A 17,144-nucleotide genomic window follows, 5' to 3' on the forward strand; every position below is an offset into this window, starting at 1 on the left:
CAGCCAGCCACCCTGCCACGCCATGGAATATTGATATGTAAATATAGCAGCCACGGTAGCGACGGCGGCAACGGCGGTGGCGGCGGCGGCAGCAGCAGCCCTGCAGCAGCGGTTAGAGGGGCGCTAGCAGGTTAACGAGCGGCTCGCAGAGTGGCGCGGTCGAGGGTAGGGGGTAGCGCGCGTGGGTGGCCGGGGTGGTTGGGATGGGGTGGTTAGCTCGGCTGGCTCGAGGGGACGGTAGCGACGCGATGGCGTGGCGGTGGCGGCGCGGCGCGGCGGGCGCACGACGGGCGTGGGCGAGCGGCGAGGCGTGAGGGGACGAGTTCGGGGGGGTTGAGGATGGAGTGAGAGAGGGTGTGCGGAGGCGAACGAGGGAGGAGACGGTTGGGTCGCTGCCGGCAGTATAACAGAGACGGCCGGGCGTGCCGCGGAGCGTGCCACCAAAGGGGATGAGAATTTTCCGGCAGCGGCGAAAGTACTGTCCGCGCGGCGCCCCCGCGAAAAATCCGCGAAAAATCGCCGACGCTACCTGGACAAGTTTGAATTCGGCGTCGCGATTCTTCGGCCGCGGCCGCGTCTTATCAGAGAGACGGTTTTTTTATGGGAGCCGCGATCGCGCCGCGAGAAGCGATCTAGAGGCGATAGAGCGGACAATTGCATGCCGGCGGTGTATAGGGACATGCCCTGCGGGACACGGCGTGGAACGGGGTGGTTGGAACGGGCCGCGGAAACACGGAGAGGGCGGGAACACGCCGGCCGAGCGAGGGTTGATGAGACGGGGTGGGACGGGCGGGGCCGCGGGCCGCTGGAGGGTGACTACGGCTTTCTGTACGCGTCACTGTATGTGTGCGAATACGTGTACGTGCGAGAGTATGGGGACGGTCTGTGGGCGAGAGCGAGCACGTACGAGGGCACGGAGAGTCGAAGGGTATCTTCTATAGATGAGAACGGGGAGGATGGTGAGCCGTTCGGTCGAGGGCTGAGTTCGACATCGAACTTCTCTCTCGCTTTTCCTCTTTTTTCCTCTCTTTCTCTCTCCCTCTTCGTACTCTTCTTTTTCTTTCTTCCGCTTCCACGATTTTTCCACCACCTCTCACTTTTTTTTTCCTTTCTCCACATCCCGCTCTCGTTCCTCGCCGCTCCCCGCGGCTTTTCCCGTTGCCACCTTTGTCTTCGCGCGTTGGAACGCGTTGGATTTTTGACGGAAGCCCCGAGAAAGAGGGATGATCACGCGAGGCTCACGGGAGAGACGGTCGAGTTTATGCGAGTTGGTTGTGGCGATGCGTCATGAAAAGGCGCTTTGTTACGTCTGTCGCTAATGGAGGAGCAACGTTCGCTCGCGTAGGCTGCCTCTTGAATGAAAGGTATTTTTTTTTCATTCTACCGCGCGCGCGCGCGCGCACCTTTCGTCAGCGGTCTGACATTCGTATCTCTAAAAATCCACGCTATTCAATTATTCCGATTTATTAACGCGGCGAGAGGAACGAAATATTAGAGAACACGCTGTTTAATATCCTCGCGATTGAATCACGTGACATTTTCAAGTGAGGAATTAATTCTTTTTATGCATAAAATCGATTTTCTTGCTTATCGAGCGCTGGCGTGCATTCTTTTTCGAAACGTGTATATCCCAAATGAATTTAAAAAATCTAAAAATTTCTTAAAATTACTAATGTATATATTTGATGTTGTCATGTAATACTTACATTACGCGATGACAATTCCTTGCCCAAATGATTGTTATCCGGGGGCAATCCGGAAGATTCGGGATTCATTCCTTCTGTAATTCTTTCCTGCAGTAAGTCTCTTGACATTCGACGAGGCTTTTTACTGAAAAAAAATAATTACACTACATTTAATAATAATATTATTAATAATGATTTAAAAACATATTATATCAGCTGTCTTAACCCACTGTTAATTTCGGACCATTACGTAAAATTAAATCGATCTGTATTTTACTTGAAATATTTCAATAATAGTTGCATTTTGTAATTAATAATACATATTGTTATACAAATCTTTAATATGAAATAGTCAATATAAGAAAAAGACGTATTAAATGTAGAAAATATTTTCAATTACAAAAAAAATTCAATATTATGTAGAATATCATCGATATTCTTACATACATTAGGAACATCACAGTTGGAACCAAATATTACAAACATATATTATAAATTATAAATTGTATAATAAATACCTAAATGTATATTATAAATTACAAATTATATATATAAATTATAAATGAGTACTAAATAGAATTTTGCTCAAAGCTTTACTTTTTTGGTACTGCAACAAGACCACATGTTAGAAGGAAAGAGAAAAACAAATTAACACCTCCGGACTTCTGATGGCGCTTTACAAAAATGTAACAACAGTGTAAATTTGCATGACCGTGAAATCTGTGTCGACAGATTACGACGCAATTCGGGAAACTTACGAAGCTCATTGTAAATATAAGGTGACACGCCGAGGGACGGTGGACGGGGGCAAACATCGCGAGGGAGGAAAGTCCCGGGGAGTTAAAGAGGAGAGATCGATGTCTCGTGACGTCGTCGCGTTTCGTCGTCGTCGTCGTAAAACTTCTTTGACGCTTCGCGACGATAAAAGCCGCGCGGGCATCGACGGACGGCGCGGGTTGCTGTCGCGGCGATGACAAACTACGAGAGCGGCGGCGGTATCGCTTAACGTTCCGCGGGCGATTAATAAACGTTATTACCACCGTCGCGCGCGCCCCACGCTGCCTACGTCCACCTACTACGTACAACGACGTCGCTTTTAAAGCGCGCCGTAAACGTGCCGCACATAAATAACTTTGATATTCGCGTCGGCCAATTTCTGCGTCTTTCTTCACTCTTTTTTCTATTCTTTTATTTTTATTTTTAATCGAGTTACCCCATCTTCAAAGTTCGCGACTACGCCCCTCGCGGCCACGCGTCGTTTATCTCGTATGCGAATGCGTGTGGATTGAGAAATGAGGGAGGAGCGATTTTGAGTGTTTAATTAATTACGATCTTCCCTTCATGCTTCACGTTTTTATATACATGAAGCGTAAATGTGTGTGTGTCTTGAGAACGTCCAGTCTCTGTCTACAAAAATTGCGAGTGCGCAAAAATTCTACGCCACCTCGCGAAATGAGACGCGGAGAGAGCGAGTACTTAAATCGTAATGATGTCGCCTACCCTACCCACCCCTTCCGATAAGGAAGTAGAAGCCTGGCGCGCACAAAGAGCTCTCGGGAATAGCACTGAATATTTAAACGGCGAGCGTCCATTCGCGAGCGGCCAAGGACACACTCGAATTTCTCGCACGAGCGCACCCTCGCCTCCCGTGCTCCTCATACGTGCCGTGTGGCACGCATGAGGCGAGAGAGCACGCGTACGGGGTGATATCGTGCCTCGGGGCACGCGTATTATAGTCGCTCGAGAGGCGGCAAGAGTCAGGGATAAGGGAGAGACGATGCAAGGAAGGGCGAGGGCCGATCATGCGGCACGACGAGAGGGTGCGAGCGACAAGATCCTGCGGCCGGGGATATATCGTCCCCCGCCCGCGAGCTTGACGAGCTTTCGTCCTGTCTCGGAAGGAGGGTGGGCCCCCTCAGTCACCTAGTTTACCCCTCGCTGCGCAACGCGTCGCCACAAGGGATCGTTTCTGCCTGCCTCCAATGCGTAATTAATATATACATACATGTAAAATTATATTGATTATTTTATTTACAATATGTATTTACATGACTTCATATCACGTATTTGGGCGAGAGAAACGGTCGTAAACTTTACTCACGCCATTCACAATTCATATTGTCAGTTGTGCGGTCATCGACGCGATTTATTTCGACGGTATACCGGCCGGCCCGCGCTGCGCCAAGTCGTGAAAATATAAATTTCTGCGAGGACGAGAGGACATCCGCATCTGCAGGCTCGTTGACTAATTATCCCAATTACAGGCCGCGAATCGGAGTAATTAGTCGCGCGCGCGCACGCTGCGTGCCGCCGATCGATCGCCCAGGCTAATAACGGGGCAACCATTTATCAGTTCATAAATCCTCCCTGTATATAAACCCGTGCGCGCGCCGTGTAGAAATTTACTAACTGAAAGTCACTCATATAAATGGATGATACTTGTTATAAATTTAAGTATGGGTCACACGTGCTGAATTATTGCGATCCAAGAGGAAATTTCAACTGTCAAGACAAATTAAGAGATAATGAATGTCGGACAGTATTTTCGAAATGATGTCACCGCGGTAAAAAAGCGCACTCTAAGGAATACATCCTTTCATTCATGTGCAAATCCGATTTATAAGTGTATCCTTTAAATGTAATTATTCGACACTTTATATTAGACGTTGCTTCAGTGAGATTCTCCCGCGAATTCATCGGGTAAAGAATTGAAATACTAAACGTCACTTACGTATGGAGATGAAGGGATATGTTGACATAAAATATAAATATCACACATACATATTCATGTTTCTCCATATATTCTTTCATTTTCAAAATATTGATATAATCATTAAAGTTGTCACAATTTGACCTCGTCGGTGACATAATACATATAAATATGTGATTCGCGCGTGGTGAAATATTTAGTGTTATCCTCAAATATTTAAATATCAGAGTCGGAACATAGACGCACTTACATTTCATTTATACTAACACACGTGTTTCTTAAATTTGTTCAGGAAAACGTCGTTTCTTTCCAATTGATTTATCATAAATCAATAAAATTTTAGAAACATGACGCGACAAAGGAAAGATAAAAAATTTAAATAACGACGCGAGGATTCTCGTAGACGGAAAGGCAACGCGCGTCTACCAGGTGGGCTGTTATTGTTTCTGTAATGGCACGAACAGCGTCCCTCGGAGGCTGTAATGCCTCCTCGATGACGAGGCGACGAGCGCAGGTGCGTCGTACGAGCGACGGGATTTGCCCTCCCCGAGAGAACTCCCCCTCCTCCCTCCGCCTCCCCGCCTGCCCCCTCCGTGCGCTGGAGGGTCCTCTTTCGCGAGCTTAACGAGATGACACCGTTCCCCAAGATCCTCGGGAAAATCCCGTGCTGCGCAAGAACGTCGCCGGCGCGCTCAAATTTATTCATTCCCTCGCCGTCGTCAACGTTGCACGCACAACGGTCTGTAACGAGCTTCGGAGATTTTACGTAACAATAGAGAAGACTGTAGGCACGAAGATTGAAATTTTTAGAAAGCGAAAGATATACATGTATATATATATATCAGACGGTGAACGATCAAACAGTTGCAGTTAATTATCGCTTTCATTTTTATAACAGTAACTTGAAAACTTGAGAAAGCTTAACTGACAAGAAAACGTGGCATGTTTTTGTTCTGGAGGGAGACAACTACATCGCGCGCTTTCTACGATCGCGAAGATACTTGCAAGTCTCAGCCGCCATTCGCGAATGACGAATCACTCGCTTCGACGCGGGCGAAAAAAAAACACACTACAAGAAAATTTCACGTCTTAATTTCGAGAAAGCTCGCGTACGATAAATTATCGAGCTTACAAATTACCTCCGGAAAGAGGACAGTGATCGATATCCTGCACGAAAGATTCTTGGGAGAGATTGGCGCTGGATAGTCGCTGGAAAGTCGAACGCGGACGACGACGAGAGGGTTAAACTGGCGAGAGAACTGGAGTTTGGATGATGGGTAGGAACGGTGCGGAGGGAGAAGGGGGAACACAAGGTCTTCATGGAGCGACATTTAACAGCATCGTAACCGGCTGGGATGATTACCTCACCAGCCAACGTAGGACTCTACGACCTACCCCTCTGCCCGTCGTCGGCGTCGCGACGCCCGTAAACGGAAGCCCCACGGCGGTGCTCTAACTCTCTCTCTCTCTCTCGCCTCCCCTTCCCGCCCGCCGTCCCTGAGTTTCCCGACCAAGCCTTACTTCGTCGTGCGATGCATATCCAACCCTTTAACCACCTGCCGGAGAAGCGGCAGCAATCTCGGGGCGGCGAATGCGCAGCGCCCCGAAAATGTTAAAGGGGCCGCGGTAACGCTTTCGACTCTCAACTGAAGAGCCAACCGAAGAATTCTCTTGCTAAGGCGATCCTTTGAAGTTAGAGGTATCGTCGGGCTGTGTACAAGGATAGCAAGGAACGAGGTAATCTCAGCAATGGGATTCTATACCCGAAAGAATCTCCAGCGGATTTTCCTCCCCTTTTTCCCCTCTTTTTTTTTGAAAGAATTTAATCCGAGACATGCTCTCGCGATATCGATTCAAAAAAATTTCGTTCGCGAATATGGTGATAAGTTTGCATTAGGATAAAAATAACAAATATATATAAAAATGATTAAAAAATTGGAAATTTAACAAAGATAAAGACGAAATTTTCTTTTGTGAATCGTATCTTGGTATCGTCTTTATAGAATAGATAGTTTCACTTTAAAAGTATTTCAAGCATTTTCAACTTTTTAAACGCCAAGTAAGGGACGGACACCTTTTACACTCATTGTCAGCTAAATCGATTTGCTTGCGATATTCTACTCTCTTTCGCTTGACTTCGCTCTTTCTCTCTCTCTCTCGTTCTAGTTTCTTTAGCTTTTCGTCACGACGATTGACAGGCTTTATGGCGGTGGTACGGTCACGCTTAACGATCGAGCCAATCGTAAAAAGCTCCGCTAGCGCTGCGGAGCGTAGATAAGGTCTTCGTCATTGACAATCTTGCGGCGGAAGAAGGCTCGAGTCTTGGCTCTCGATGCGAACGAAGACAAAGGTTTTCGCGGACCACCGCGTGTTAATATTAATTTTTCGAAAAATATCAATAATTTATTTATGCTGAAATAATTTATCAATCCTTCCACCGCAATACTGGAAGTCGCAGTTATTTTTTGATAATTTTGAAAATTATGTGTGCACGTGTGTTCTCTCTGCAAAATTCAGAGAAATGACGACTTTGTATAGAATACGTAGTTATGCAGTACAAACATCATCAGCGTATACAGTTGAAATCAGATGTTTTCGCTATACTCTTAGCTCGCTATCTCGCCATTCTGATTCTCGAGGATAGACCGTTCGAAAAATAGACATCTATCGTGTTTATAATTGACCGAGATATCGAAAATTATTGCGGTACTGATTGTGCCCGTCCGGAAGATTAGCACAAACATCTTTACAGATTGTCAGATTGCGTTGTTTGTGTGGTTGCGATAAACAAAGTGCACGTGCGTGTCGAAATCAGTTTGCTGAGCGGCGCGATTATCACGTGGCAACGGCACCAATATACCGTGGATGAACGATTGAGAGATATCGCTTACGAAACACCGAGAGAAGGAGGTTTGTTTATCGACTCGTCTGCGTGAGAACGAAAGATAGACAATCGAGTCGGCAGGAATCGAAACCCATTTTTATATTTAGGAGAAATAATTATATAAATCAGCAAAAATTAGATTCTGATATTTGATACATAGAATAATTCTAATATCGCAAACTATTCCCAATTCTTGTAAATTCAAAATAAGTTCTTTTTAAGCATTTCTAATTTAATTTTTTAATTTTAATTTTAAATAGAGACTTAATTTTTTTTAATTCGTGCGTGTGGCACATGAAGATATTTCTCACTTCAATAGTTGAAAATGCAGCGAAAGAAAATCATAAATCTTGAATCACGATCGACGCGCGAATTGTTGTTGAAGTAAATTTACATCTTTAACGAAATTTGGCATCTTTATTGCGCATTTTATTCCTCTAGACTAGACGAAGATAGACCTTCGTGACTAACTTCGGGCACGGTTACGTGCCATAACTCGCTAATTGTTAATTTTCATTATGTCCCGTCGGCCGAACGTCAGAGCGTTCCGCGCCCCGCGAGAATTAAATTAATGCAATAAATTCGCTGAATTTAGTACGCGCGCGTCGAGCGAGATATTTTTTTTAACTATATTTCTCGCAACCGTTCGGAATCGCATATTGTATTCGCGTGCGTGTGACGCGCAAATGTGTGGAACGACCGTGCGAAGAGTAATTGGGCAATATTGCCCGTAAGTATGATTGTGACCGCGGATACGATGGAGGGGTTGAGAATTGTGCGCGGCATGAGGCGAGATGAATGGAAAGGGAAAGAGAAAGGAAAAAAGGGATGCTAAAGAGGGCGAAAGAGACGCAAGCGCATGAACGAGATGCGAGAGAGATAAAAAAGCGAGGACAATAATTGCTAACAGGACGTCGGAGGTATTACGGTGAAACTTATCGAAATCGTCTTTCAATTAATTCTTATTAGTGAATTGTACAATATGAATTCGAAAGTATATTTTTAATAAGTAGATATCAATTTTGTTTCATTCTTCTTCGATTCGCTATAGCAAACACTATTAAATTTGTTTTTATTAACCAAATAGAAGATAGAATGCATAGAGTATTTTTTATTCTCGTTTTTAAATAGTATGTATAATATGATTGGTGTCGACCTTTTCAAAGTAAATGTTACACTGCCATTTCTTTTTCATTCTTTGGTTTTCGCGTGGGTAATATTTTTTAACCCTCTCGAAAACAGGACAGCATTTGCGATTCGCCCACACGGCAAATGAGATCGCATCTGTGAAACAGCTTGCGTTTTCGCGGCGCAATGGAAAAAGCCCAGTATGTAACGAATGGAGGGAGAGAGCGGATGGACGCGCGGCCGCGGAAAAGCGCCCGCCGCTCCGGGAGGAAATGAGAAGTAATGAAGTCGCCCCGTTCGGGGAAGTTACTGGCTCGTAAAGCAACTGCGAAGTGACGGACCGAACGGGAACCGCGCGGAGGCAACAGAAGTAAAAGGGTGGGTAGATGGGAGCGGGGGGAGAGGGAGAGATGGCGAAGTTACGTGGATAGAAGGGGAGTCGAGAGAAAGGTCGAGCGGAGACGGACGCGATCCGCCGGAAGAGAAAGAGTGGCGTGAACCGAGATAGAAGAGGGTGAAACGGCAGGAGGGGCAACCCTGTCACGCCGATGATGCCGCGGAGGCGTGCGAAGGGACGGAGCGCGAGGGGCGAGAAGGAAGGAGCGAGAAGTCGTCGGCGGCTTACGTCGGATTCCGCGCGCGGTTGGCAGCGACGGTAGCTGCGACGGCGACAGCGGCGGCGGCGTCGGCGGCGGCGGCGTTGATCCGTGTACGGCGATATGAAATAATTAAACTCGGCCTCGACGGTGGCGAAGGCGACGGCATGGCGCGGGAGTACCGGCGGAAGGGTGAGAAGGCGAGGGTGCCGGGAGCGGAGTTGGATGTCGGAGGCGATGGGACGCTGGATGGCGCGGAGACGCGGCCAAGGGGGTAGGAGAGAGGGATAGGGGGATAACCGTATTCCGTATACCGGTATATGAAAGGCAGCCACGTCGCCCGCGGTTCGAGACTCGAGCTTGCTACCGCTACCGTCGTCGCTGCGGAAGAGGCTAGGTCGAAGCGGGTAGTAAGAGAACGAGAGACGGTGGCGCGAGAGGCGAGAGGAGCCCAAGAGATGAACGGAGACCGTGAGAGTGACTGAGAGAAAGGAAGGAGAGCGAGGGAGGGAGAAAACGGTACGAGAAACCGGCAGAGGACACAGTGGGAAGAGAGTGGCGGCGGCAAGGGGATGGCAGGAGACGACGATAGCGGCGCTGCGGCGTAACGACGCTATAACGCGAGCCGCCGGGTGATTACCTACCACCTCCGTACTCCGGTTCGCCCTCCCGCGTCGAGTGCGGCGCGCGGCCGTGCCGCGCCAAGCCGCTTGCCACGCCGGGCCGGGCCTCCGCCACGCCGGCGCGGCACCGGCGTGGCGCGATACCGCGCGGCTTGGCGCGGGCGCGCGAGACGAGCGTGCTCGAGCTCTCTTTCGGTCTCCCTTGCTTCGACTACCCGCTCACTTCTCTATCCCCCCGACTACTGTTGCGCGCAGCGACCGCGCCATCAAGCCCGCCCGAGTAGTCGTAGTCGTCGTAGTCGTCGTCGTCGTCGTCGTCGTCGTCGTCGTCGTCGTCGTCGTCGTCGTCGTCGTCGTACGGATCGCCTGCCGCCCAACGTCGACGCTCTAAACGCGACGCCCCTCGTAATGACGCCACCAGGGACGCAACCCCCTCAACGTGAGCGTCGGTGTGAGACTTTTCCACGAGCACGTAGTACACGCGCGCACGAGCTCGGCTTTCCGGACGGCGATATCGCCGGCGGAGAGAGAAAGAGAGAGAGAGAGAGAGAGAGAGAATTCGCATGACGAACAGTGCGGAGCAAGCGAGAGCGCAATCCCGAGGCCGCGCGCCACGGACGAACGGTGTGCGGCGACGGACCTTTGTTAGCCGCGGCCGCCGGACACGTCTCGGTGGTTCCCGAATCGAACAATTTCGCATTGGCGAGGGTGGGGAGAAGGGGGAGGGGGAATTAGAAAAGGCTGCGATCGAACAGTCACTGCGATGTAAGATGCTGTATTCTTGCTTGGACGCTGTTCCGGCTTCTAATGAGGAGAGCGAGAAATTCATTTTTTTTGGTATTTATTCCGTATAAATATTATGTTAGTTAAATATAAAAAAATCAATATAATTAACCGTGGAAATATAAGTCATGGTTGGCATAGGAAATCAAATATTTGTAATTAATCGATTATCGATAAAAACTGGAAAGATTTGATGATCTTGAGTCATTTAAATCGCCGATGAAAATGTGTGTAATAAGCATTTGTAGGAAAAGTATAATAAGAAAATAAAGTTCGAGGATTATTGATATAACTTTTGACTTTTGTCCTTCCAACTTTTATATCCTTCCCCATTGAATATTAAAACACTAAATATACAAAAAAGCAAGACTAAAGCTTTCGAACTAACATTCTTAATCCGATATCGGGAAGTCTCTTGGAAAACGATGCATATATGTGTATACGCTTGTAAAAAAAAAAAAGAGAACTGTCTGTCACCGGGAGAAGTTACGGCGCGCCGCGGGCGAGAGATCGGACGTGGAGGCTACAAATTAAACCGTAAATCGTAATTGATCGTATGTTTTGTTTTTTTTCCTGCTCTCGTCCCGCCCCCTCTTTTTTTATATTTTATTTATCGATGCGCCGGACGGAGTAACGGTTAACCGCGGATGTTTTAAAACAATCAAGCGAATGTATCCGAGCGCCGCGAACGATTCGAAATCGGAATGAGTGCGCCGTTATAAAATCGAAAACGGAATTGCCTACATTGATCAAATTTGCAGCAGGTGTCGCGGGCCACGATTGACGAGAGCAGACGCAATAAAAATTCGGCGTGACGCCGCTACCTCACATCGTCTGAATGTATTCCTAAGCTTTTCCCCTCTCCCTTTCACGACTAATCCTCCTCGCGACTTTCTCTGCACAGCAGGTGAGCATAATAATTAAACGCAAAACAATGAACGAAAAAAAATTTTCTCCCTACGTCTAAGAATTTCAAAATATTCCTCCGTCTGTGTCGACAGAGAGAGAGAGCAAACATTAAAATTCCTAACGATGTGGATCGATGATAAGGGCAACGGGGGAAAACTTCCGACAGCGCGGCGCATTTCATCCGCTTCCTGTCGACCTCATCCTCGTCTTGTAAACAAAGAGCGAGCATTAAAGTTCTTGGCGGAGCGAAGGAAACTCCTCCTCCGACGGAGGAAGCGCGTTTTTCCGCTGGCCCATTTTAATTGCGCGGAGAGAAATACCTACCTACCGCGCGCGCGGGCGTCCGTTTCGATCGCGTCGCGCCGTCCCTGAATTATGCTAATTAGGGGTGGCACACGGTCGCGCGGTAAACGGCTGGAAATTGGGAGATTAGGGCATTAGCCGGGGGTAATCGCAGCCCGGTGTGCCGGCGCGAGACGAAGCGCATTTTCGAAGGCACGCCAAGCCCTCGTTGAAACGAAGGGCGGAAAGGGTCGGTGGTTCGCCGACCGGGAAAGGGGAGGGAGAATAATTGTAGCGTGTAAATCGAAGGGAGAGATTTATAATATTTTAATTCAAGAACATATAAGAATACAAGAACGGCGGTGTGTCCCGCGAATTTATTGCAGAATTGGAAAGACGAAACTCAACACAAATGTAAACGCGGATTTCAACTGTGTATAAAAATGTATCATGGCAGCGATCGAGAGAAGAGTCCTAAAAAAATTGGCACAAAATGTCTTAGTTTTTACATCCTATAATACTTTAATTCAAGAACATAAAAAAATCTCTACGTTATATAAGGTACGTTAAAACTTACAAAATTTTATTTGATTAAAGGGGTATTCTAGTCCAAATCCTTATGCTGTTTTTGCGAATTTTTTTTAAAAGTATGAAGTTTTTTGGAACGGGATTTCCTACATATTTATACATATTTGAAGTATGTTTCAAAATATTTGTATTTAAAAATAATTCTAAGTAAGCGCTGTATGCAATATATACTAAATCATGAAAAAAAATTGACTTCTGTGATATCTCGAAAACTAACTAATCAATCAAATCGGGCTTGTGCACACATCTTCAACATATGACCCCTATAATCTGGTGGCTATAACCCCTAGCTGTTACAATCAAATCAAAATATATATGTTCTTAAAATTTTTACAACCTTTTAATGGTGAAAAAAATTGCAAAAAAAACCGAAACTTATTTTCCAAAATGTCAATTTTTTAATTTTCAATATTTTTTTTCATTCTAGTACGTGCTATAGCCAAACTCATACTAATTAAAAATTGCTTTGATTTTTTTGTTTTAAATGAGCAGAACAGTCGGAATTATGGGAACCATGGACCAATTTTTTTTCATGACCTCAGTATATATTGTATTATAGTGCTTATTTATGATTATTTTTAAATACATATATTTTGAAACATACTTCAAATATGTATAAATATGTAGGAAAAAACCTCGTCCCAAAAAACTTTCTTATGAAATTATGAAGCTATATTTATGGATAACTCGGCGATCTTTCGATCGAACAAATTAACATTTTCAGAATTCGCAGTTTCATGCGTTTTTGATTTGCTCTGATTATTTCAGGCAGACCGAATATCGTTTAAGTAGAGCTACTCTAGTCGTCATTATTTACTAATGTTTAATATTAATTGTACACGATCTTAAGAAAAATCTTAAATTAAGCATATATATATTTCAACGAATCAGAAATATTGTTGCTATTTGTGTCTCGTAGGGTATTTCTTTCTTCTAACACTCGCGTACACGTATTAATGAGGGATACATTTATCACAACCGGATTCTGTTGCCCCCCATCGTTCGAGCGTCTCGATTCTGTCCGAACGACCGGAAAATAGGTCGGCAAGAACGATAATCCGTAACGACTCGGTTGAAGATAAAAGGAGGAAAAGAGGATCATTAGGAGGGTAGGATATAGCATCGACGACGGATGCAGGCGGATTATGGAGGTGCACGGGAACAACGAAGCCGTTGCAAGAACCAAAGAATTATCTGGACAAGTTTTCCCGTACGTCCGTCAGCATCCATAAAGAATCCTATCCGAAGTCAGATGAATCGCCGTCTCGTAATCGCGATGCTACTCTACCCCTTCGATCCACCGTACGTCGAATTCTATCGACGTCCTTCAATCGTCGTCATAACTTGCCGTTTCTTTCTAGCCCATAATTAATGCTCGAGACAATGCAGGCAGTGACAATTTAATTATAAATAATCAAATTGTGACTGGTTCTATTTTAGATTTTTCCGGATTTTTAGATTGCCAGCGCTTTTTTTTAGCCCTCTCGTCTTGTTCTGCGATCTCGAATCTCTCTAGATTCTTCAGATGTCTAATTCTGCTCGATGTCTACCCTCTTCACGGATCGAACTAATTTCGAATGTTAGCACGGATCTTTTGTTTCTTTATTTTTTTCGTGTGATCGCTTAGACCGCTTATCGATAAATACAACCACTGCGCGCTCCACCGCCGACGATACTCTCTGACGAATATTTGTGTCAACGGAAATATACAGGCGACCGCGTATATATCTGACCCGGATCGCTCGATAGTATCGATACACCGAGAGCGCGACAGAGCGAGCGGACGATCGCTTATCCGTCGTCACGAACGTTTTTTTTTTGCTCCCTTCCCCGAGGATTTATATTTTATCTCGCGATCGCGCGCGTTGCGACGACGGGGGGGTTTGGTCGGGGTTGAAAAAAATCTGCGGGAGCGACCAGAACGAGTACGACCTCGTCGGTGGCTCCTGTAAATTCTTCGGGATATGTATCGATATCGCGCACATACCGCGAGCTTTTACTTTGCCGCGGACGTATAAAAAAAATATCTCGATGAGGCAGAGAGAGCGAAAGAGAGAGAAAGAGCGGCACGCGAAAGCTGTATTTTTATGGAAAAAATGTTGCGAGAGCTGTACGCGCCGTTGGAGGTCGTACATCGGTATTATTTGCATATCGTGCGCGCGCAAGCTATCGACGTGACGAAATTACGCAACCGATTGGCGACAACTAACTGCAAGCAGACTGTAAACTTTACCGTCCCCGCAAAAATTGAATAAAAAAATATTACATTCGACAATCAGACGGCCGAGGAATGTGTTAGGAACGTTTTTTTTTTGGGAGCCTCGAGTGCAACGTTTTTACGTCACTTATGAATTAATCCCGATAATGAAATAAACGTTGTTCGATTCTAGGCTTTAGATAGCTAGAGGGACGATCGAGAGGAGGGAGAAAGGTTGGAGGGAGGATCAGACAAGCGCGAAGCGAGCGAGCCTCGCTCGATACGGCATAAATATTCGCGGCTGCTCGCGCGGCGGCGGCGGCGGCGACGGCAGCGGGGTCGGAAACGCGCGCGACGCCGAAATTAGATGACGTAAATTGCATTACACCGGGTGTCTCGGAGCTGTCGCCTTTTCTCCTCCCCCGGAGGAGGCCGAAGATATCGCGGCGTTATCGGGAAGAAGAATGACGGCCGCCCCTCAATGTCGGGACATCGATCGTTTCTGAATTATTTCGGGGCTGAAAATAGCCGACGCCAGTTTAACTGCCTGCCGTCGCGGTTGCGATGTATATTTTCCGTTATACGGCGTATGTGTACACATATATATGTATATATATGTATATATGCGCGTGTGCGCGCCAACGTTATCCGGAGTTTAACGCAGCGCAAGCCGAAATTTTGGCATCCGGCTTCCATGATGTTTCGTTTTTCGCCTTTTACATGTGTCGTTCCGGTTACAATGGATCAGCGCCGGTTACAATGCTCCGCTGTGATAGCGTTTTGCCCGACTCTGTCGTTCCGCTTTTTTTATTTTGTTTAAGATGGCTTCCGCGCGAATTAGTAGTTACTCCGGATAACGTTTGCGCGTACGCGTAACGAATACATTTTTTTACCCTTCCCTTTCCTTTAAAGTGTACATTTATTTCGAATTGTATTTATTTTAACGAGACAGAGTGAGACAGATGGAGGGAGGGAGATAGAGAAATAAAATATTGAACTTAATGTAGCGTCGTTATTGCTATTATTAGAACAAAATATGGTGAAGCATTATCGCGTGCATCTATCAACATCTGTAGTCATTATCTCTTGTGTCGGCCGGCGATAATTACGTGGGTTGTATTGATCCATTTTTTAGGAAAGCGGTAATGCGCCGAAATTAGCCGGAAGTACGATATTCGTATTACAACGTTTCATTTTGTAAAATACATGATTACGCGTTGTTTGATCCGGCCGACCGGTCAGCGAAATAACATGGCCGATCCGCGAGTTGCGGCCCGAGTTTTGTAAACTGAAAACCGATTTGATATTAACCCGGGTGAAATTCGAACTTTGCGGCGCAGTCGGAAATACCGCGCGTTGATAACGGCCGCAAAACAAAACCTGTCTCTCTCCCTCCCCCTTCCACCTTCACCCTCCCCATTTATTTGCGGTGCAGTATGATGATCAGCGATCATCCTGAGTGTCATCTGATATCAGCTAGCAATCGATATCAAGCATAGGATACATGGCTTTATTCGCGACCGCAAGTACTGAGCTTAAAAAGCAATAATTAATTCAGGCTGTCTAAACGTAAGTTTTAAAATATCGTTCTTTAAAGTTCGTCTTGAAATTATCAAGGAGGGAGGACGTGCGGATAGATACAAATGCCTGACACCGTCCTCGCGCGCGCACAATCCTCTCGTTTCCGCGTGTCCCTTCTCAGATTTATCCTTTATCTTTAACCCGCTGGGCACGCTTGCCTCTATCCGTCCGTCCACTTTTCTCTTCCCTCCTCTCACCTGTTTTGCTGCTGGCAATAAATAAACGCGAACCACGGAAAATGATATAACATAATAATATTGACATATGTAATCGATTGGAATAAGTAATAATATTCTATTTAATTTACGAAACGTTTTAACTAACAATAAATCATCTAGTTTTAAATCCTGCTTTCTGTTTTCGTTGCAACTTTCTATCTTCTTCATTCTTTTCCCCGAGCATCCGAGGAATACAGAAATGTATAGCCGCATTCCTGCTCGCATCATTTCCTGATAATCTCCCTGACAATCGCCGGAAGCCGCGGAATGAATAATCGAGGTCAAGCGAACCTTGTCGATGGCTTCTCGCACGGCGGAACGCGCGATGACGTTTCTCCCTCGCTGCAACTACGGAGGCACAAGCGCGCGCCCGACCGGTCGTAAATCGCCGGTTAATGCGCGGGCTCGATTTACGCCTGTAATGGACGCCGCCTCGTTAAAGTCGTTCCGCCGGACGGCTCTCGATGGTGCGCGGCGCTATATCGCGGATGAGACGCGCGCGAGGCGTGGCAAAGAGAGAGAGAGAGAGAGAGAGAGAGAGAGAGAGAGATGGTCGGGCGCGATACACGAGACACATACGGGCGCGCGAAACGAGCGCCGACGATCGGAGGCTCGCACGCTTCCGCTCGCGAGAAGCGTGAGACCGACCGCGTGGAACCTTGCGGCCTCGCGTACGGAACGATTAACCGCATCGCGATGGACAGCTCATTCATAATTCATGACAAAAGGTCAAACGATCTACCAGTAACGCGGCTCGTAATTTATCTCGATTGGCCGACGATGATTGCGCAAGAAGGTGCGAGAACGCGCGCGTGCGTCTCGTATCTGTACACGTTTCATATACATAAGATGTTTAATTACAGCACGTGCGCGTTATATCGCGCCCCACCTTTCGTGACTTTGTAATCTTTGACTTTATAACGCGTTTAACGCGCCCCGTACGTCTTCGGTGATTGAGGC

At 46.5% G+C, this 17,144-nt stretch overlaps 1 long non-coding RNA gene across 1 annotated transcript in view; it reads right to left on the bottom strand.

Annotated features, from left to right (window-relative positions):
- The window catches only part of LOC105448967, a 101,891-nt gene that overhangs the window by 17,733 nt on the left and 67,014 nt on the right, over positions 1 to 17,144 (bottom strand). Inside the window, exon 6 of the long non-coding RNA XR_974293.1 lies at positions 1,707 to 1,830. This is a non-coding gene — a long non-coding RNA (uncharacterized LOC105448967). The remainder of the gene's footprint in view (positions 1 to 1,706; positions 1,831 to 17,144) is intronic.

Source organism: Wasmannia auropunctata, unplaced genomic scaffold, assembly GCF_000956235.1.
Source record: "Wasmannia auropunctata unplaced genomic scaffold, wasmannia.A_1.0 LD336078.1, whole genome shotgun sequence".
NCBI classification, from domain to species: domain Eukaryota; kingdom Metazoa; phylum Arthropoda; class Insecta; order Hymenoptera; family Formicidae; genus Wasmannia; species Wasmannia auropunctata.